Consider the following 24,626-nt stretch of genomic DNA (forward strand, 5'->3'; position numbering starts at 1 on the left):
GACCAGTTTATTATGTATGTCAATGGAATTGCTAGTTCTTTTGCTATTAGTTCAATAGTTTCAGCTCTAAGAATGTCAATTCCGGGGAATTTTTTGTTCTTCGAGTTCTGAATAACTTGCAAGACTTCACATTCTTCAGTTTTTTCTAGAAATAAAGAATTCATAATTTTGGTTAATTTTTTTTATAATTTGTTTTTTTTTGTATTTCATCCGCCAAGACTTTACCAATTTCGCTATAGTGTTCAACAAATTTGTTAGCAGTTTTTTTCTGGTCAGTAATCATAGAACCATCATTAGATTGAATTTATTTAATTGTATTTTATTTATTTCTGTTGGGTTGCCTTTCATTGTTATATAAAGATTAGTTTTCTCTTCAATGGACTTCACTATACCATCAGTAATCCACGGATTCCTTTTCATGTTTTTCCTACTAACTTTAATTGTGTTTGTGTTTTTTTCCACGATTTTGTTGGTTTTTTGAATTAATATTTGAATAGCAAGTTCAATGTCATCCAGCCAACTTTCCTCGCATATGTTTTGTTTCAGTTTTTTGTTATCGATAAATTTCAATAAATCAAATATTTTTTTTTTGTTTCAGGTGAAATGTTTTATAGTGCAATAGAGAAGTAATCAGTTATATCTGTTACAAGGACGAATGAATTGTATTTGTAGTTATTTGAGGTATCTTTTACGAAACAATGATCTATACATATATGGTAGCAAATTGCCAAAAACAACTCTCCTCGATAGGAAGACTCAACAGATTGTCTCTGATGTGGATTCCTGACCATACTGGCCTGAAAAGTAATGACGCTTCTGACTCCCTTGTAAAGGAGGGTGCGGCAAGCAGCTTCATCGGACCAGAACCAGTCATTGGCATTGGCAAACAAAGAATAATAAACACCTGGATTGTAAGAAGATGTATGGACTTCTGGCAGAACTTTCCAGGATTGGCTCACTCCAAGGCGTTTATTCATCCTGCGAAGCTTGATACCAAACAATTGTTGGACTGCTGTAGGGATAAACTACGATATTTAACAGGCCTTCTGTCATTTGAATCATCATATGCAGTTTCAGACGGTCAAAAGATAGTGTGTGTCGCCTCTGTTTGGAAAATGACTTAACAGTAGAGCACATACTTTGAGTGACTGACTAGTGTCAGTTACATCTCGTGAATGAAGGTAAGACAAATATTTCATACATGCAGTCGAGCCGTATCGAGCCCCAGACACACTGCTGTTTTGGGTCGGATTTTTCCTGTATTGATGAGGAATGATACTTCGAAACCGTTTCTGAGAGATCTACTAGATTGTGTTCAGCGTGGTCCCGCTATAGAATGAACGAGAAACATCTGCAAGACTTACCCCTGTGAGTTATCTTGTAAAAATATGTGTCGGATATTCAATGTCCAGCATGGTATTAGCCGAAGAAGTAGTTGTTTTCCGACAGGCATTCAAGATCAACTAGTTATAATAAATTACTGTTCCGAGATTCTACTCGTATTTCGGAACATTCATTTCCTTATAAGTTTATGAATCTGTTCGTAGTGGATAAAGTAAAAAACTATTTTTCCGATTTTGAAATTATTTCACTGAAATGAAGCCATATTATCAGCGAGTAACAGGATTTATATTTAATTTTCAAAAATACTCATTGGCCCTTATGAAAACTGAGATAAAGTAAAGATATCAAAACTATTATTTGGCGGGGATGCGTAAACCACTGATGATATGTAAGATAACTAGTGACCTCACCCGGCTTCGCATGGGAAGCAGGACATATACTCGTATGTTTACATTTTTGTTTTGTAAGTGTTACAATAGCTTGCTCTTGAAGATGATTCATGTCCACCTGAAGGTGGTGCATTCGTAGATATGAGGGCTGGAAGTTTCACTCCGTTTGGGAAAATCTCGGAACATTCCAGATCGTTGTTGATAGATCAAAGGTAACTCTCTATTTCACCCATTTGTGAAGATTTCGTTTTTACCTGAAGGGTATCCTTTGAAGATATAGGAGCTGGAAGTTTCGCCACCTAGAAAATTTTCGACAGTGTTCAAAAGCATTCCACAATATTCTTGAACATCCTTGAATATTCTGGAATGCGATAAAAATTGTATTATAATGATCATAATTGAAAATAATTTACTATAGGGATAATGATCTACTATAGGGGGAATGATCACTTGGATACATATCTGCCATTATTCATTCATTAAAAAACAAACAGAAAAAGTCTACCTAGTAATATTTTTCTTGGTAATTCGTAGCACCTCGCAAAATACATATATAATATTATTCACAAAAAGTATATTGGAAAATCAGTCAACAACAACAGAAAACCTAAGGAATATAATAGGTAGATGAATGAGAATAAAATCAAACGTTTGAGAGAAGAGAAGAATGACGACATCAGAAAGACGAATTCAAACCTTTGATAACATAGATTTACCAATTGGAGGCGATACATCAAAAATTCCAGACGTGATGAATTTTGAATATTCATTATAGGCATATATAGAACAAATTCAGTCGATATATGAGATATTTAATTGTGAAAAAGGTATTTGTCGCTGTCGAATACTGGCCAATAATAAATCATGTGTGATGTTGTTGAGAGCAGTTGTGGAATATTAGGAAATCATATTGGACTTCAGATATGATACTGAATTCGTTAAAGAAGTGGTTGATTCAATCCTTCAGAATCAGCTCAATAATCTTGGACAATGCTGGCAATTTGCTAATAGGCCTTAAGTGGGACCGTTCCGTGTGAGTGTTGAATTTTGACAAGGAAAGTACAATGGTTTGTTTTCAGACTGGAGCATGATTCGTTTCTAAAATGTTGTTGAAACTATAAGTAATGTGATCGATGATTCTGACATAACAAAAGATTTATTATCATATCCAATGCAGTTATGTTTCATATTATTTGATACTTTCTTACTAGAATACGTGATAATAGACTGCCATATTTTCGTAGAAGGGCGTTATGATATTTTTTATTGTTACATAGTCAACAAATAGCAACAGTCAGTTGGGGATTTCAGAATAATCATCAAATGAGTGTAGCAACGAAATGATCACTGTCATTTCACTGGGTGGAGGTAAGATGAGCCGACAAATAGTTGGTTGTATATACCTTTTGAATCGTCCCAAAAAGTGTTTTAAAGAGAGACAATACTAATATGAGTGCAATAAACACTAACTACAAAATATTTCAGTGAGAATTTGTTATGAGTAGAAGTTTTCAGAAATAGATCAAAGAACTTGATATATATTGCTTCATGTCGAAATCGACAGTCAATTAAACGTATTCACAAAAAACGGATTAAATGAATACGAACATCTTGAATCGGTTCACTCTTTCTGTATTATTCATTTAAACCCACAAAAAACCCAATGGCACCACATTTTGTCGAACTAAGAATGTCACAAATCTCGAGCATTTTTTGTCCCTATAATCCTAAAAAATCGATCTCCAGCCATCAAACCTATTATGACCATCTTAAGATTCCAAATGTTCTGAATTGGTCGCAAACAAACGCTCGAAAGGAATAAAGGTCTTTCGAACACCTGGATGATGTCTCACGTAATACCGGTGGGCATTGAGTTTTTTTCAATAATAATCCGAGCCACATATATTGTGTGTTGAAAATGACCAATATGGGTTGAATAAAGGATGAATCTCTTTTCAGTGACGGCATCGATTCACTATTCTACGATGTTGAATTCATATATTATGTTATGTAACAAAATGATCATTCGACATCTTTAGATTCATTACAAATTTTCATTTGATTTTTTTTGTCATAGAATCATTAGTTGAAAGCCGCAGCCGCACATTTGTGGTTTCACTCAATAGATCTTGTGTTCACAAGAAAACTATCAAAATCACCACGGAGGCAGCTATAGCTACCTGCGTGACATCCGGGTCCAGGAAATACGAAGGTTATCGAGTGTCTTGATATAGATACAGGAGTTTTTTAATCGGACATAGCACTCATACTGATGATGGGCCAAAAGCCCAGAAAATATATATATATATATGTATATATATATAAATCGAGAAAGGTTAATGCAGTCAAGGTGCTGGAAAAAAATTCCATAAAAATCAAAATATGAATAGATAAGTACTTTCTGATCATTCCCATATTGATTTCAATTCAAGAGCCACCGGTAGACAGCTGTTTCAGCCTATTGGGCATTGTCAGTACCGGACAGGCAGTCCTCGATTGAAGACAAAATGTGAAAAACCAGAAAAGTACTTGATAAAAATAGCTGCGTAAACGCAAGCGAAATATAAGTGAAACCACCTATTGGTGTGACACCCAAGTCAAGTTTTTATGTCAGTGTTGGTGGTTTGACCAATCAACCGACAATATATATATATATATATATATATATATATATATATATATATATATATATATATCATCTGTCATCTTCTTGGCACTCCTCAAACTGAACTTGTTATCCTGTCGTCTGCCTCTTTATACGGTCAGAGCAGGTATTTCAGGTACTTTAGGTACTTCATCAGGTACTCTTCTTTGTGTTAGATCTTCTCTAGGAATGTGTATGGTTTTGTTTAATATATTGAATGTGAGGACTTGTTGTGTTTTGATTTGTACTTGTTCCTCGATAAGTGTTCTGTATTCAGAACAAGGATCGAGCCATCACAACAGACAAAACAACACAACGATGGACAGCATTTACGTACGTAGGACACCAAACCAAAAAACTAACAAACATTTTCAAACCACTGAACATCAACATCACATACAAGCCAAACACGAAGATAATACAAAAAATAAACAACTATGAAAAAGAAGAAGACAAAGACCAAAAAGGTACAATGAGCACAAAAAGGCATACATAAATCCAATAGTATATAAATCAAACCTCGCAACACACGCCATACAAAACAAACATAATTCCCCCCACCAGAGAACATAAAACAAGTCAACAAGGGAAACCGCATGGACATTTGGGAAAACTTGAATATCCATAAATTCAACAGTCATAAATCACTTATCGAGGAAAAAGTACAAATCAAAACACAACAAGACCTCACATTCAATATATTAAACAAAACCATACACATTCCCAGAGAAGATCTAACACAAAGAAGAGTACCTGATGCAGTACAAATACAGGCAAATTCACCTAAAGTACCTGAAATACCTGAGTTAAGACGCTCTGACCGTATAAAGAGGCAGACGACAGGATAACAAGTTCAGTTTGAGGAGTGCCAAGAAGATGACAGTACTACCAACTGTCGAAAGCGCTAGCAGATAATTAATAGAAGATGTAATATGTAATATGTAATATATATATATATATATATATATATATATATATATATATATATATATATTATATATATAAATATATATATAAATATATATTATATATATATATATATATATATATATATATATATATTATATATATATATATATATATATATATATATATATATATATATATATAAATATATATATATATATATATATATATAAATATATATATATATATATATATATATATATAAATATATATATATATATATATATATATATATATATATAAATATATATATATATATATATATATATATATATATATAAATATATATAAATATATATATATATATATATATATATAAATATATATATATATATATATATATATATATATATAAATATATATAAAATATATATATATATATATATATAATATAAATATATATATATATATATATATATATATATATATATATATATATATATATATATATATATATATATATATATATATATATAAATATATATATATATATATATATATATATATATATATATATATATATATATATATATAAATATATATATATATATATATATATATATATATATATATAAATATATATATATGTTGGACAAACCAAAGTTTTGGCGACCGCGCTCAGGAACGAGATGGGCCTGTAGCCGTTCATGACTTTTCGTCTCTTACTAGTTTTATGAATAGAAACTGCCTCCGCTTTTTTTCTGACAAGCTGGACAGTGCTGTAAGTTTATAATACCGTTCACTATGTGTATGAACTGGACCATAGCCTTGCATGGCAGGTTCTGGAGTAGAGCTGTAAGAATTTCAAAGTCTCTGTGAGTACGTCATAATTACCCAGCAATCTAGCAAGTTTCCCTGCTTCGATTACTTCTGGTTTTGTTTGTCTGAGTCTCTGTGTTGTGTTCCTATCAATGTTTCGTTCATATGTCAGGTCGTCGTTCAGTCTATGGACGCTCTGGTAGTGCTCGAAAACATCTTTCGCGTCACCGCTCCCTATGGTAGAAATTTCCTGCTATCTAGCGTCCGGGGATTTGAATATCCTCTATAAAGAGCTCTCCTGTACGTTGAGGTTCGGGAGTTTGTCATTTCACCTCTCATCGGTGAACTTCTCAATTTGAATTTTAATATCTGTTGCAATTTGGAGCATCTCCTCCTCACATCTGGAGTCCTGGTTTAGTTGCCAGTGTTTTCTAGCCCGGTTTTTTAATAAGATCTCCACTGGGAGGGGAAAGGATATTTATTTCCTTCTCCACAACCACCGTTCTAGTCGACCTGTCCTGTGCCGTCTGTATGTTATTCATGAATCTTTGTGTCTCTTCGTCCAGTCTGTCTTCAGTCGTGGAGATGTCGGTTAGTCTGTTCATCTGTTTCCTGAATTCAGAACAATTGAATGTCCTGTAGTCGAATGATGCTTTTATTCTTTCAGGGTTCCTTCTTTGCAGTTCGAACAGGATGGGACAATAGTCTGAATTCATTTCGGCTATTACATTTAAGGCGTCAATCAATATCCCTAAAGTTTTTGTTCATTACCAAATCGATTGTGAAAGGATAGAACGTTGAATCTTTCGGTTATTCAATGATGAAGTTATTCAGTGAGCACTCCCAGAGCGTCCTACCTTTAATGTTTTGTTGAGTCATACAGTTCGATTCCCTTCACCTGGCACTCAAGTTCCCAGTCAGCACATACTTTCTGCCTGCCCCGCTGGGGAGCGAAACATGTTTTCAAAGTTTGGCAGAGCCGTACTCGTACCATCCAACCTGAAAGACCACTCACCACACAAACTAATCGGCTTCGTTAAGAAACTGGGTTTATTCGGTCGAGTGTGAATAGGTTTGAGCCACAATAAACCCTTACTTGTACTCACTTTGGGCCTAACCCAAGCCAGCAGTGCTTTGTGTATAACACTAGACAGATAATTCAAGTTCCGCAGCGTAAAATAGCTGGCCAGCGAGTTATATTCCAAAATATGTAGGTACCGTCGGCTGACTTTATTTCGACATGCTCTATGTCACTTCCCTGCCTCGGTATCTGTGTATGAGAATGATGTTATCATCAGTCACAACTATGTATACAGGTCTATTGTCTGTATTCAACCTGCATACCTGCGTGACAGGGCTTTGTCTTTCTTGGAGGTCAATCAGGTCAAACAGGTCAGTCCTCTGGGCTCGGTTCTGAGTCCATTTCATGGGCTACGAACGCATGGTTTTTGCAACCAGGCAGCGTATATATGTGGAACTCTGCCTTGGCTTCCCTCATGGTCTCATCCAGTCCACGGCGGCCCCCCTCATTACTGGGATATCAAGGTGGATCTGCCAGTATATTTGACAGTAAAATCCTCTTTCGGACTCTTTTTCAATTATGTGTAGTACTTCGCAATGGGGGACATGTTCTTACTTTTCCTCGTGTGTTTTCCTTTTCTTGCCTTTATGAGCTCTAGGGATATAATTTGTTTTGTTGTTCTTCTTCTCTGCTGGATGAGGAAAAGCTGCTGAATTTGTTGGAAGTTTTCGTTGCGGACTGTGTTTAGAGTCTTCCTGGTTGAAGATTTCCCTACTCGTTGATGGCGAAGTGGGAAAGCTTGATTGGCTTACTTACCACCTGCAAAGCCTATTCAATCGGTCAGAAAAATTGGAGGAACATGAAGGAGAAATTTAGAAATGCATAGCGAAATCCAAAGAACTTTTGGGAAAGAAAGTTTTTGACCATTCGTTCCTCCATCTCTATACACCAACAAGTGTGTGAAAGAAAAGAAAGCAATTGAGTCCAAACTCAAATCTTCACATTGATGTTTCGGAATGAGACACTAGCCTCATTGCACATCTTTGTGAAAGATTTATTTTGGAATTTATCGTCTTTTTCTTCCATTAGAAGTGTCCCACTTTTTTTATGAAAATGGAGCCAAAACCTTAGTTCAATTAGAAACTCACACTCAAAATTGAATATCGTTGCATTCGTAAACGTTTCACAAAATGCTTGTTATTGAGTATTTTGTGGATTGAAAATATTTATACTGATATCTCAACACATGAGAGAGCGATTGTATAGCGCAATGCGTGTTGCGGTTTCATGGACTGTTTAGTGAAAATCACCCAATAAAAAATCACTTGAATGCATTTTGAAGTTCCATAAAGTATCGGCCAACTTCATCACATTAATCATTTCTAAATTTCCTAAACTTTTGTCCCTTCTGTACAGTGAGTGATAAATATTCATATCTGACAATAACTTCCCATCTAATTGATAATTTTCTTGGAAATTATTATCGGAGATAGAGCGATGAAGAGAACTCCAATATTTGCCTTCTAAATTAATTATTATTTCTTGTTTTCAATTCGGTATCTCTCGACGGATATAATTGATTCCATTATTATTCCAATTGTTCCATACAGAAAATGAATTCCAGGAAGTACCAAACATTTCGAATTCGGTTCTTTGTTTCGATTGATGGAGACGAAACAGAAAATCAATGAATGATACAATAAAATAGTCTATTTTGATATAAAGAATGGTTCAAAACATGTACCATTATATCCATGATGAGCCCCATAGTCTACATCTACATGTTGAGTGAGCTACAGATACTTTCGGAAACCGCTTTTGAGTAGATTTTATTCAACTTGACCATTTTGAAATGAATGACATCGAAAAGGCATAGAAAAATAAAATTTCAGGTGTCCCTGAATGAAGTGAAAGCTTTCTGTTCCTCAGTCTCAAAACTTCTACATCTTGAAGCTGTATTCAAATTCATACCCACATACTTGAAAAAGGTTGAAAAAAACAAATTTCGCTTCAGAGAAGGCAGTCGATAATTTTTCATCTCAAAGAAACAAACTTTTCATTCGGGGTGTCGAATGGCTAGGTGTATTTTCTTCAATTCGAAATTAGAATCGAATAGATCCCTAAGAATATTCAAAAATATTATCCAGATAATACCACATCGAATTATTTCCCTAATTTTCAAGTGATGGCGTTATCAACCTGTGTATGATATCAACAATGAACACCAATATTGGTTCCGTTCTCAGAGGTCAACCAATGTGTGAGTTAACTCTATTGATAGACAAGTAGGGTTTTCGAAAACAAAGTTGGACATATCTGAAGCAGGACTATTCGAAATAATCAGTGTTTCGTGGTTGATTGATTATCCTATGATTCGTTAGATATCAACTCTATAGCATAAAAAAGTTTAATTTTTCCAAACAGTCTTTACTAGATTTTTGAAGGACACATACTCGCTGGTCTCCCAAACTCAGATATCAATCACTAGTAATGAGACCAAGCGAAGAAAACACGTAAACCTCAGCTATTATGGAAATGAGATTGGATTACTCTGCGGTGTTCAATGCTAATAAAACGCAGAATTGCCTGTTAAGAAAAAAAAAAAACAAGGAATCCATACGTGCTGTGGTAATATCTGGAGGTATCTTTCATACGGTAAGCAAGTTTCTGATGATGTCTTTGAAATTTCCATTTCTAGTTCAGAATAGGGTAGTTTGTCTCATCAACGATCCTTCATTGATAGTTTCTCAGTAAGCTGTAGAATATTTTGCGAAGTAAAAATCCTTAAATACTTTCCTGAGTAGTGGTCGTCGGAAAGTTTCTCTATTCTCTCACTTTCAGCCTGTCTGACAACAACGAGGGCTACCGTTACGTTCTTGATATACAAACCTGCTACTTCAATCAAATAATGATTTTCCTTCGGTCAGTCAGTTTATGAAATTCCTCGCGATGCTTTTTCTACATCGCACATCTTCATTTCCATTTCATGTCTCACGGTGTTCAGTCATTAATATATATAAACTATCAAAAAACGTATGTTTTGGATTTCTACTTCTCAACATGTGGAAAACTTCAAAGTAGGAAAGAGAGTAACTGAGTTCAAAATTAACTTACAGGAAGAAAAACATAGGAAAACTGTCTGAGAAAAAGACTGTAGAACTGCTTCAACAAAGAAGAGGATACTTTACGATAAAAGCGTTTCTTTGAATACTGTTCATTTAGAGGACACCCGAATGAAATAGGATTTGTATAACGGATACCTCAGCTACAGGCGTCACAATACAGCACAGGAAATAATATCAACCCAGCACACTTATTTCTTAGATGGAACGCTGATCACACTATTCTTAGACTTAGTGGTCTGAAAAGTTTTCGACCTAACAAAGATACAATATATTTTTCCAGTTTTTTTTCAACATAGTTTTTACTGACCTCACACACTTCTACCAGCGATGCTCCCATCTCTGTAACCCGTCCAAATAGTACTCGGTGTTTTTCTCTGCAAAAAAATTGTTCACGAAGGTGATTGCGTTTTTATTTGACGTTAATCTCCATCATCCGAGCGCAATTTCTAGATGAGGGAACAAAAAGAAGTCATTTGGGTACTAGATCTGGTGAGTAGGACTGATGGTCAAACAGTTCAAACTGGAATTCGTGTATTTTCGCCACGGCAACCGCTGAGGTATGAGATGGTGCGTTGTCTTGGTGAAACACGATTTTCTATTTCTGCAAATGTGACCGTTTTTCCGCAACAATTCTGTTTTTTGTTTCTAGCGTATAATGGTGTATTCAAATTTCATCTATAGTGATCAATCGGCAACAAAACTTGGATTTATTGCATCTAAACTGCGCCAACAGAGCATTGTAAATGTTTTTGGTCTAACGTGAGCAAACGCGGCACCCGAAGCGCGGACAGCTTTCTCATGCCTGAATGGTGATTTGATATGTGACAAACATGTTCTTTTGACATGTATTCAATTATATCAACATGATTTTTCTGTCTTACCCTTCATTCAATATCAAATCAAAATCGGAAGGGAATGTTGAAACTTTTTGTTCTTTTTCTCGAAATCAGTCAATTATTCATATCACTGATTATCATCCATTGTGAATAATCAAGTTTACCCTGAATTTCTCAACGACTTCAGAAGTTTTTTCAATAATTGAAATTTTGCAGCCGTCTTGTTCAAAATCTGATTCATTATTCATGACAAATTGGCGACAATCAAGAAAAAACAACTTTCATCCACTCCTATATTAATTCCGCACCTAATTTCATCTGATTATACATCAGAACAAGTATTTGAGTCGCTCCAGCTCCACTTACTGTCAAATCTGATTGATTTTCAGTAAAAAATAAACCTGCATGAAGAATTTTTTGATCCATTGTACTGGTGTACGATAATTAATGAGCTATAATAAACAGTGTCTAGTGATGTAGGACGAAACATGCCGCTGAATATGATTATCAACTCGACAAAAATGAGTTGATTCGATAATCCATTGGCTTTGCAGCATAAATATTTATGAATTTGGATAGGAGCGTAATACTGTGTTCATTGATTTTGTATTCATAAAAGTAGGTGCGACCAACAAAATATATGTTGTGAATAAAAAATTTTCATTGTAATTTTATTTAAAGATGTATTAAATTGATCATCCTGACGAGGAAAAAACGAAATTAACCAAAACATTTATTATACATGAATACATCAAAACATGAATCATCAATTGGACAAATGGATAGATTTATTCAGACTCTGGTATTAGCCTCAGTTCCCATGTACTTACTTGCATTGCTGTTTTTCATGGATAAACAAGGTTTGACTTCATTGTCTTCATTAGGAAAAATGTCTATGCATACTTATATTTGATCTTTGATGAGATCTAAAGTTGGTCGAAACAGTGTTGCCTGGTGTTAGATCACAAATGCTTCATTTTTGGACTCTGATTTCATCTAGTTACTTCACAGTAAGAGCTGCAGAGAAAGGCAAAGAACGAATCTCGTTCGTTAGTCGATGTTGAGGAATCATATAAAAAAATGCATGATTAAAAAAAAATTCATGAATGAATTTCTTGTAGCTGATAAAAAATCTAAAGTTGCATGGAGTATAATTGAACAGAATACGACATTCAATAATTATTTACCGAACTATTTGGGAACAGATGATGGAACTCGGGTTCATGGTGGCCCCGTTATTCCTCATGTTCCCAATGAATTTTTTGGTGACTCTGTGAATTAATTATTGAATCAATGATACTGAGCCTGCTGGTGAAGATTATCATTATATAAAAACTAACTCTCACATTCTTCATCCTTCAGACGATACTGAACTCCTTGATAGTGTTGTAACTCATGGCCTGAAAAAATAACGCCGGCCACCACTGCTAGCCATAAACTAATTGTGACGTAGCTGTGAGTGCACGAATGTACGATGTTCGCTGCCGCTGACGCTCAACAGATTTGTACCTTCTGTAAAAAGTATAACAGATTCTCTAAGAGCCAATACGAATTCCAATCTGGTTTATCAGCCTAAGATGCCACTCTTTCTCCGGTCAATCACGATTTATCCAAATTTGAAAATGGCCAAGAATCGATCAGTATCATTTTGGAATTTTCACGTGCATTTGACACCATCATTCACCAACTTCTCCTCGATGAACATTATGACATTGGAGTTCGCAGCCAATGTCTCAAATGGATTGAGACTTATCTAACTGACAGATCACAATCTGTTAGTGTTGGGCTCAAATCGGGAATATATCATTCTGGAAGTCGTGACATCTGAGCAGGTGTTTCCCAAGGTAGCGTTATGGGTCCTACCCTCTTTCTTTTATCTTCAATATTGATCAACAACATTGTACTGTACAGTTTGCCGATGACACGTCCTTCATATTGAGTTCTGCTTCATGTGAAGGGTTATCTGACTAGGCTGATATTGAAGTTGCAAATATGCTTTATTACTGCTCCAGAAGCAGCCTCGTACGGAATAGCAACAAATCATATACCATTGTTTTCTTACTAAGAGAAATGGACTACCGTATATTGGTTAGAGCTCATACTAAATCTATTGTAGAGAAAAAATCAGTCAGATTCTTAAGGTTGAACATTGACACCTAATTATCCTAGAATGATCATATTGACTCTCTCCAATAAATTATGCAAACATAGTTTCGTTATTTGTAATCTCAGAAAATGTGTCTTATTAATATTAATATTCCATCAAGCTACTACTATGCCTATGTTAAGTCAAATCTAAATTATTGCTCAGTGTGTTACGGTAACTGCAGAAGATTGAATGATTTGTTGATTGCTCAGAAAAATATGTTAAAAACCATATGTTTCAAAAAATATGATAATTCACTGAATTCAAAATGTCAACTGTTATATCCAGGAATATATTGAATTGTGTCACTTACATTAAGAATCATTACCATAAGTTCCATCAAAGGGATACTACCCGCATTACCGCTGGTTATACTCTCACACAAAATTATAATCTGATAGTTTCTATACACAAATCAACATCTGTATCAAACGGACTTCATATTATGTATACAAGAATATGTAATAAACTTCCCAAATTCATTAAGAAAACTTCTAATCCCAGTAATTTCAAAATTAGCGATGAAAGTATTCTCTTCAAAAATACATTCACTTGATGAATATTTTCAAACTGATCTGGCTGCTTGACATCAGTATTGTTTTCTTGTTTACTATACTACTGTTTATACTATTTTTGTTTTGTTTTATATGAATATCTCCTACAACTACTATTGAATTATTTCTTCATATTTTACTAACACAAGCACTACAGGAAGATCCTTAAGGCGATCTTTGAGCGGTGCCTGTGCGAAAGTAGCGATTCACATTGTATTTGAATAGCTGGAGATTAAATTCATTTGGAAAAATGTTCTCAGGAAGTTTATTTCACATAAACGCAGTTTTCCAGATGAAAGAGTCCTTAAACAGTGAAGTTCGAGGTGTACTGAGTTGAACCTGAAAATGATGAGCAGTCGCGTATTTCTGATATATACCGCTCTTGGTAGAATCAAATGTGCCAAGTCACTTGAACACTTCCCATGAATGAATTGATGGATGTAGCCGTAACTACGTGATAGGAAATCATAATGAAGTAAAGAGAAATGAAATTTTCTATGTTTTTTACCACTTTTATTTGTAACTAACGTTACTGCAGTTTCGTTCTATACGGACAGATCCGTTTCTCTCTTCTTCATTACTTCCCATGAAAGTATCTATAGAAGAGAGACAAATTTTCAACCTTTCTTCGATGTTCCAGGCTATCACGGTTGCACGTGATGTTAGCGTCTCCAATCATACGGATGGCACTTTTCTAGATGGAATCCAGCAACTTCAGGGTATATTTGGGGGTAGAGCTCCATACATGTTAACAATACTCCAAAAGAAGTTTGATCTGTGCTTTATAAACAATCAAAAGTTGCTGGGGTGTGTACAATTTTCTGGTTCGGAACAGTGGTCCAAGAGTAGCAGCCTTTGCAATTCCAGCGACATGATTGTGGCAAGGTGGTTGACAATGTTTCGTGGTGTATTTCATCAGTTCGGATTTCCATTGTCTGATGTGATATAAATCGATTTGATAACCCTGAGAAACATGAAAAAGATTAACCGAAAATAACAATTTTTTTAAACAAATAACTGAAATTACAAAGAAATAACATACAACAACAACCAAACAAATAAAAATTGAAATATTATTAGAAGCTGAAAAAATTGAAAAATTAAAAATACTATTAACAAAAAATGAAAAATAAAAATTAAAAAATTTTAAATCAAGTCATTCGAGCGCTTTCACCTATCCCCTCTTCCCTCTTTCCGGTTCATTGGTTTTGGCGGAAGATGACCGTTTGGCTGGAGTTGGTCGTTTTTCGCTTCATTAGAGGTTTAGCTTGACTAAATGCGTTGTTGGACAACATATACGCGGCTTCTTTCAATTTTCTCCTAAACCAGTGTTTTTTTTTGTGGATGATTTCAGCTTGAGCCCACTTGATGTTGTGTTGATGAGTCCAAACATGCTCTGCTATTCCGAAGTTGCTGGTTCATCTCGCAGGTCCTGATGTTATACTTAGACCTAATCCGTCTTATCCTTTCCGATAATCCTCTGATGAAGGGTTGTGGCGGCTTCTCTTCCTTGTGCAGTTCTTGCTGCCTTCTAGCTTAGGCTTGTTCTACCATCACTTTGGAGTAACCATTCCGTTGAAGGTCATCATCAAAAATGTCTGCGATTCCAAGAATTGCATTTACGGGATACCCTGCGAGTGCGGAGAATCATACATCGGTGAAACTTAGAGGGCATTGAAAGTTCGCATGGCTGAGCACAAGAAACACACACAGCGAGGAGAACCAGCAAATCCGGAATAGTAGAGCATATTTGGACTCATCAACACATCAAGTGGGATCAAGCTGAAATCATCCACAAAGAGGAACACTGGTTTAGAAGAATATTCAAAGAAGCCACGTATATGTTGTCCAACAACGCATTCAGTCGAGCTAGCGTAGAGATATGTAACATATGGAAACCTCTAATCAAGCGAAAAACGACCAACTCCCGCCAAACGGTCATCTCCCGCCAAAACCAATGAACCGGAAAGAGGGAAGAGGGGATAGGTGAAAGCACTCGAATGACATATAAATAGTCAGATTTCGAAGAAATAAGTCTAGTTATCACCCGAAGACGATTGATTGTACTAACAGTCGAAACGTTGTGACATAACTTGGTTTGAAATCTTTTAATTTTTATTTTTCTTTTTTTGTTAATAATATTTTTAATTTTTGAATTCTTTCAGCTTTTATTATCATTTAAATTTTTATTTGTTTGGTTGTTGTTGTATGTTATTTATTTGTAATTTCAGTTTTTTGTTCAATAAAAATTGTTATTTTCGGTTAATTTTTTGATTTTTTTCAGGGTTATCAAATCAATTTATATTATATTAGACAATGGAAGTACGAACTGATGAAATATGCAACCTCCTGCTGCCGGTGAAGATGTGCCTCCGTAGCCGATGTCCTAGAATCCAAATGGAATGACGTGTTTTTCTTGGTCGAAAAATTACAAACAAGCAATGATTAGTAAGTAAGGTGTATATCCTGATGCAAAAACCACAACTTGTTTTTCCAAAATATAGGATGTTCTCTTTTTATTGTTTCTCGCAAACGATGCATAAATTCATGATAATACTCCTTATTGACTATACGATTATGTGGCAAGAACTCCTGATGCACAACGTCACGGTAATTGAAGAAAACAATGAGCAAACCTCGACCTTTGATCGAATTTGGCTTTCTTTTTTTGGTCTTGGCTCTCCTGGTATTTTCCATTGGGACGACTGGACTTTGGTTTAGATGTCATTACCATATACTGATGATTTGTTATCAGTTACGACTTTTTCAAGCAAATATGAATCGTCGTTGACATCATTCAACAACTCTTGAGCGATGCTCATGAGGCGGTTTTTTTGCTTAAAATTCAGGAATTTTTGGTATGAACTTCGCTACCACACACTTCATGTCCAAAATTTTCAAAAAAGGTATGGCATAAATATGAGTTATTTCACGTAACAAATTTCTTCACTTATTCAACATTTACATCGGTTGTTGATGTGGTGGAGCGTCCAGGGCCAGCATCGTCATTCACATCGTGTTGACCTTCTGTGAGAAACTTGTACCACAACATTTTTCTCACTGAGAGTACAATCACATTTCAAGTGTTTTTGAGCATCTAATTTCATTTTTACACAAAATGTTATGCAAATTCTTTGGTACTTTTTTTTCGAAAGCAGAAAAAACGCAAAACACTTCTAACTTTCTTGTATGCTGAACAACTGAAATTGTGAGCATATGTTAGAGACGAGTGTAGTAACAAAAACAAATAATAAAAAATTGCTAATGGAATGTACATAACAAACGAAATTTAAACATTCACCTTAATTTTTGAATATACCTCGTAATCATCATTCAGAAATGTATTATCATAAATTCAGATACAAGTAGTTATTTGCCACACCTGAAATAAATTTCAAACATATATAAATTTAAGAGAACAGCACTATGAAGGGTTAGATATGAGAAGGGTGGGAACTTGTTCTACATGTAGCGAGTACTTCAGCCTATCATGATTCGCCAATGACATCAGACAAATGACCTGGACTTGTCTAATTGATGATCAGTTTGTCATATCTGAAGTGGGATGCATGTTTCCTTAGTGCTAAAGACCAAAACATCTCGGGTGGTCCGGCTCGTGTCAAACTCTTAATACAGAGGCGTAACAAGAGATAAAGAGGCAAGAAATACTAATGATCTAACGATAGGTTAGAATAATTATTCATTGTTTGAAATAACTAGAGTCTTGTTCAGAATACATGATTTTCATTTTACGTTTTGTTTTTACATCTTTGAAAATAATGTTATTAGTGTTTTGTACATTCATTTGTTATGGCGGTGTGATTTCGTTTATGAATATATCAGTCTGAAATAAGTATTTTTTGTGTATAAGGAACACCTTGAGCTTTTTCACAAAATACAGAAAAATACTTTTTGGAACAAACTTTTGTGAATAGTCGCCATCAGAATTGTTATACATTTGCATGATATACCAATTCTTGATTCAATTTTCCTACTCTGAAGTTGACGAAAACATGATTTTCTTCAACACAGGGAAACAAAAAAGTTGTTTTACCTCAAGTCAATAGAATACGACAATAATTTTTCTACAATAATTCCTTTTATGTAGGATCTGGGGAAGTCCTGAGGAATATTTAGATTGAGTTTCAATCTTCCTCTTGAAGATAATCACGTGGTGATTGAAACACGTGTCGAGGTGTTGAAAACAACAACGGTTTGATGTGAGGATAGAACTCCTGTAAAATTTATTACTACACCAAAGGTTCCGAACAGTGCATCACTTCTACGATAATGTTAAATCCTTCAACTCTACAAATGTATGTCATGAACGTAGCGGCACTTAATGCCTTCAAGATTCCTGGTTAGGTTAGGTCCAAAGTGAGTGGGTCTATCTGGCCCCCCACCGCAACCCGCAAGGGTTTATTGTCGGCTCTGCCGACCTAAAAACCTGATTTGGTCCCCAGCATTGCAGGCATGAAGTATGTGCTTTGCTGTTTCATCATTTACGAAACAGAGGCGACACACACTGTCTTCCGACAGTCCGAGTCTCTGCATATGATGATTCAAATGACAGTGACCTGTGAGAAGGCCTGTTGGACATCGAAGTTCATCCCTACTGTAGTCCAACAACTGTTTGGTATCAAGCTTCACAGGGCAAATAAACGCCTTGGAGTGAGCTAATCCTGGAAGATTCTGTCAGAAGTTCATAAATCTTCTTGGCATCCATATGTTCAGTCTTTGTTTGGCAAAGCCAAGAGCGATGCCAAAGACAGGTTGCAGTACCCTCCTTTGCAAGGGAGTCAGCAGCCTCATTGCCTTCTAGGCCAGTATGGCCAGGAATCCAGACTAGAGACAATCTGTTAAGTATTCCTATGGAGAAGAGTCGTTTTTGGCAATTTGCTACCAATTTAGACGTTGCTCGGTAGAAGCCAAGAACTTCCAACACCGATTGACTGTCCGACAATATTTCTACTGACTTGTGTTTGAGAATGGATTTTTCCAGTTTCTCCGCATACAATTCTATAGCGTAAATTTCCGCTTTAAGTACAGTCGCATAGGTTCCTAGGCAGGTTGATATCTCTGTCCTGGGTTCGCAACTGAAAACACCTTCACCAGAACCGGAAGGTGTTCTTGATCCATCTGTGGAACTACAACTATCTGCTCGTGATATTTCCTTCTCCAAGAGGATCCGGTCCTCTCTACTCGGGAATAGTACTTCATAAGGCAGTTCGTAGTTGACAGTTGGAGGGATGAAGTCAGAGGTCATTTTCAGAATGCTGTGTCTTCCAGTGTCACCCATAGTCTGTTGCACTCTACATTGAATTGGTTTGTTCAATTGCAATATGCACAAGTCTATATGCAGTCCATCTAGCCTCGCTCTCCAGAAAAAATTGGAGAGGAGTATATACCAACTGAGTGGTAAATAGTTCCACGCCTAACTAGCCCTATACAATTTTATGAGAATAGGTTGAAGATGAGCTGGAAATATACCATCCTCTCGAGGAGATTGGAAGGGTTGAAATGACTTGATACGGGTCTACTTGATCCCATATCAATATCTAAAATGCCATAGGTACACTTTGGACATCTTGTTGATAAAGTTTAGCTATTTGGTGGTGGCTCGAGAAAACAGTATCAAATATATTATTCCAAAAAATTTGCGATAAGAACAAATGTATTTCTCTCTAACAGAACTTCTAGATTCTTTCAGTTAGCAAATGAATTTTGAACCAAAACTTTTGAATGGCAGAAATCAATAAGTAATCGAAAACTGTGAATTTATGAACAGTACATTTTGAATATGTTTAAGAATACCGTGAATGAGCATAATCAACCATTAGCAGATAGACAAATCCTTATTAAGTGTTTCACATGGTGGTGGTGGTATATATGGTGGTCGTATAATGCAAGATTTCATCTGAGTGAATCAATACTCACTTGCACTCCTGAATGATAAAATAATCCCTGAGATAATTTATTGAAGGAAATTTTGTTGTATATAAAGCCTAGTTGTGAGATCTGGGCATTTTATGTGACATTTTTTTTCAGATTCCTCATCGCCAGAAGTCTTGCAATCTATATGTTTGACCACACGGAATACCGTAAACATGATTTTGTTATTCTTGTTTTTTTGCCGGTTTTGTTGGATTGATTCAAGATACGTTTCGTCTTATATGTTTAGATAAATCTAGAAAAAATAGTATTACATTTCAAGAAAACAGTTGTACATTTTTTTGGCCATGCTTATAGTCATTGTTCAATTTTCTTTGCAGTTCTTAAATTGTCTTGATGAAAAAATATTCGGGATATTCATCTACAACAACACATTTCTTTGTGGAAGTTAGTTCACTCATTTGGTGATTTCGAAAGAAATTGAGATATTTACCAGTATACGTTCTCTTTCTGTAAAGTCTCAAGAATAATTTTATATTTCAATATTGATAGGAATTAATTCATTGGCCCTCACTATGCAAGGTGATGATGCACTCAAAATATGAACATACAGCTTGTGAGGAATAAGATGTATATTTCATCATCAGTAATTCATCTGAAATATATATGTATATATACATTTGTGTGTGAAAATCATAATGAGAAATGTTATAGACCATTTTTAATTTCAGGAAAGTAGAAATATATAAATGCCAAAAATAAACCTATTCGTAAAAGTATCTTCTCAAGTAACATTCACACAATACTTGTGAGTTACCAAAATTGGTGGTTGGAACATGAAGACATTTCTTCTCTGCTTATAAAAGGTGCTACTGAAAACATAGCATGAGTGATCATTTCATCAGTAGTAGTACTTCACTAGTGGTCTCACGAGAGCAATGCTCTTAACTCATCTGTTGATAAAGAATTCTCATGAATGAGATTGAAGTCATTGATGATACTTGTTACTTTCAAGCAAGCAAACAATGTGGGGAAACTTGGGTAGACAACAAGAAGGAAAAATGGTTTTAGTATATACTCCTCACACATTTTCACCACTGAAAATAATGTGATTTCAAAATACATATCAGCTGATGTATTAGTTGTTATAATAATCAAAGAAGGAAGAGAGTTACAACTCTCTTCCTGTTCTACAGAACAGAATCAACTCTCCTCAACTCAATCATAGGGGATGTCGACTAACTGCAGAAGATATACAAATGAATGTTCAAAAATTACATCAGCATCTACTAAATATATCCTTCTATATCATGCTCAATGTTATTGAGTGTTTCATGGAAATAATTTACACTTCTAACTCTTTCTAGGCTTCATCAGTTTGTTAACAGCGAAATGCGTGTTTCCCAGCATATGTGGCGCTACTGGATTACTCACTAGATATCATCAGAACGCCATCGACTCCCACACTTCACTCATAGTATCCATTCGAAATACTCCTTGTCTTTCCAACAATAATCCATCGTAACTCATATGTTTCTGTTTAATATGATAATGGTGATATTAGCAAGCATTCGAAGAATGGCTAATAACAATTGTGCATGCCTACTTGATTCATTCAATGTCGCGACTGATTCAGATTTTTCGTGCGAGTCGCGATTCTTTTATTTTATTTTCAGTGATACAATTGATGTAGGAGATGAATCATTGCCAGGCACACCCTGTTTGTTTTGACTCCTATATGAACATGAAGATTTATAATGATGATAAATGCATTCATAGTATTCTTTTTTTTTAGCAGAATGATTAAGAATTCGATTCAGAACATTTTCAAATTTCAACGAAAGTCATTGTTTCTGGTGGTTTTTGCACCTCTCACTAAAAACTGTAATGAAGAACTTTATACAGGTCTAATAATGAATTGTATCAACTGTCGATACAGAATGACTTATACCTAGTACCTACTTATGAGTATACCAGATATTTGTTTAAAAACATTCAACTGCATTGAAGCCGTAATATCAAATCAAATATAAACCTATTTTGTTCTTTACTTTATTCTTCTACTGAGTGGGAAAATATCACTGTACACATTTTCATTCAGATACTCAGGTGAAAGTATCTTCTATTACAAACACTGAATTATATAGAGATACATTTTTCAAATCCCCATTTTCGAAAAAAAATTGTGATAAGAAATAGATATCGGTTAGGAGTAGCTCTACTAAATAATAGTCTATGAAACTGAAAATTACTTACAAGAAAAGGTTGTCACTCTGTACGATATAATTCAGTCGTTGCGAGTTGAAATCACATGTTAAAGGAGGTCTTTCGATGTAAGTATAAATTGAAATGTGATTTATGTTAGTTGTCATGCAAATCTTATGAGAATAGATAGAAATGTGGAATTTAAACTTCCTAGTTGCAAATACACCCGGTAATTTCTCAACATTTGTATCAATAATAATGTATTTGACAACCACTGTTGACACTATTCGCATATATGGTACGTCAGAAGTAATTGCTATAAATATAGATGTGATAAGAAATAGTTATCGGTTAGGAGTAGCTCTACTAAATAATAGTCTATGAAACTGAAAATCACTTACAAGAAAAGGTTGTCACTCTGTACGATATAATTCAGTCGTTGCGAGCTGAAATCATATGTTAAAGGAGGTCTTTCGATGTAAGTATAAATTGAAATGTGATTTATGTTAGTTGTCATGCAACTCTTATGAGAATAGATAGAAATGTGGAACTTAAACTTCCTAGTTGCAAATACACCCGGTAATTTCTCAACATTTGTATCGATAATAATGTATTTGACAACCACTGTTGACACTATTCGCATATATGGTACGTCAGAAGAAATTGCTATAAATATAGATGGTGCGTTAAAAATTAAGACTCAGATTTGTTGAAATATAGAATATATAGTACATAGTAATATTCATACACTCGTAAGTCGAATTGATTCAATTTGAAATGATAAATTTTGATAATATTCCTGAAAGTTCAGTTTCAAAAATATTCCAACTCCATTTTGAACAAATTCAATTCTTGGTTAGATGTTTTTTGGACACCAAAAGGAAAGACAGTTCCCAAGAAACAAAATGCATCTCAATATTCCACTCCATCTCTGCGAACACCAATGCTTTCACTAATGGCCAGATTTCAAGTTGATTTATCAATAAAATTTTTATCTGAATCACTCACATGATAATTCTCAACGTTGTTCAAATCAAGCAACATTTTATCGTAACATTTCCACTTTGAAATGTACGAAACAACAAGTGTTACACTATAAAACAGCGTCCTTAGGCGAATTCATATTAACTGAATCCTACCTTGTAAGGGTTTCCCATTATTTGATATTGAGTTCTATCAAACAAATTATTTTCATCAACGGCTACAAGGTAGATATCATCGACTCAATTTTTTTCAAAATCTAGGAAAATAATCAATATACCATGCGTATATTCCAATTCTTTAACGATAGTGAACATCATAGGACATTAAGATACCTTGAAGAACCCACCAATAATCGCTCGTTTTTTTCAAAGAAAGACATTGACGTGACTTAGCAGAACAAATAATGATTGCAGCAAGTCCATTTGAAATAATGAAGACAAAACCATTTCTCGTTTCACTTTACAATTCATTAAGAACAATGTCTATAACAAGATATCATTTGAGTACCAATAATTGAAATCGTTATAGGTACCTTACACGTTCAGTGATAATTTCGTTCCAGCAGATCACTACAGAAACATCATTACTAAAAATTGTTCCGTCATTCCCTGACATTATTTTTCGCATCTTACAAGATCGTTATTACTGAGATTATTGTTTCATCATTATTATGTTTATTGTGTTTTCATCGATTATAGATTTTAAGAAAAAAGCATGTCTAGCTACAATCATTGTATTAAGTATGAACCGTTCTCTTAAACGTCGTTCACTAACACATTTAGTGTTACTGCAGGAAATAAGTGATACGAAATAAGTGATGCTTTTGGTTTTAATTTTTTGTAAATGTCCAATAACTAATTTGGTTTTGCGTTTCTTTTTGTTTTGTTCATATAAATATTAATTGACGAATTACATAACTCAAAAAGACTTCCATAAGTTTCTATGAAATTACGAAAAATTTCTCCGCTTGTTGAATCATACATCTCCTCTGTCTGCTGTTCAGCAGAGACCTCGCTTAACATACGTCAACCACGTCGTTTTCGGCGTGTTAACTTTCTGTTTCACTAGCCGCAGATCCGTCCATCTTACTTCCACAATGCTCACCGAAGTACTGAACTGAGTACTTCCGAAATAATGATTCCATTCCATCATTGTTACTTACAGTACCTGTCCCCTCTTCCTGCTGAGAATGATGCTCGAATATGATAATATTCGGTTACGCTTCATTACCGCTTCAATACTTGCGATCATTCTAGTTTCTTACTTTTACAAGTGCATTAATAATGTCATTATTTTCAGGTAATGACATTATTACTGAACGTGTAATGGGCCTTTCACGGATTTATTTTATCCTCACTAATTTCTGATTAGTTGAATGGTATTACTCAATCAATAACCAGCAACCTGCAGAAGTTTGTGGGATTTTTTTTGAGTAGAAAACACAAGCACTACAGGAAAATCCTTAAAGCGCTCTCAGAGCGGTACCACATTGGATTTGAATCGCTGCAAATTGAATCCGTTTAGAAAAACGTTTTCAGGAAGTTTCCTTCACATAAAAGCAGTTCTTCAGATGAAATAGTTCTTAAACAGTGGAATTCGAGGTGTACTAAGTTGAACCTGAGCAGCCACAGTCCGTCGCCTATTAGTCCTATTACTGATATATACCGCTTTTAGTGGAATGAAATGTGCCAAGTTACTTGAACACTTCTCTTTTCTGGATGGAATTCATTAACTTCAGGGCATGTTTGGGAGCAGAGTTCC

This window comes from Leptinotarsa decemlineata, unplaced genomic scaffold (assembly GCF_025532065.1).
Source record: "Leptinotarsa decemlineata unplaced genomic scaffold, Ldec_3_MD MMD2_tig00078346_RagTag_RagTag, whole genome shotgun sequence".
Taxonomy (NCBI): Eukaryota; Metazoa; Arthropoda; class Insecta; order Coleoptera; family Chrysomelidae; genus Leptinotarsa; species Leptinotarsa decemlineata.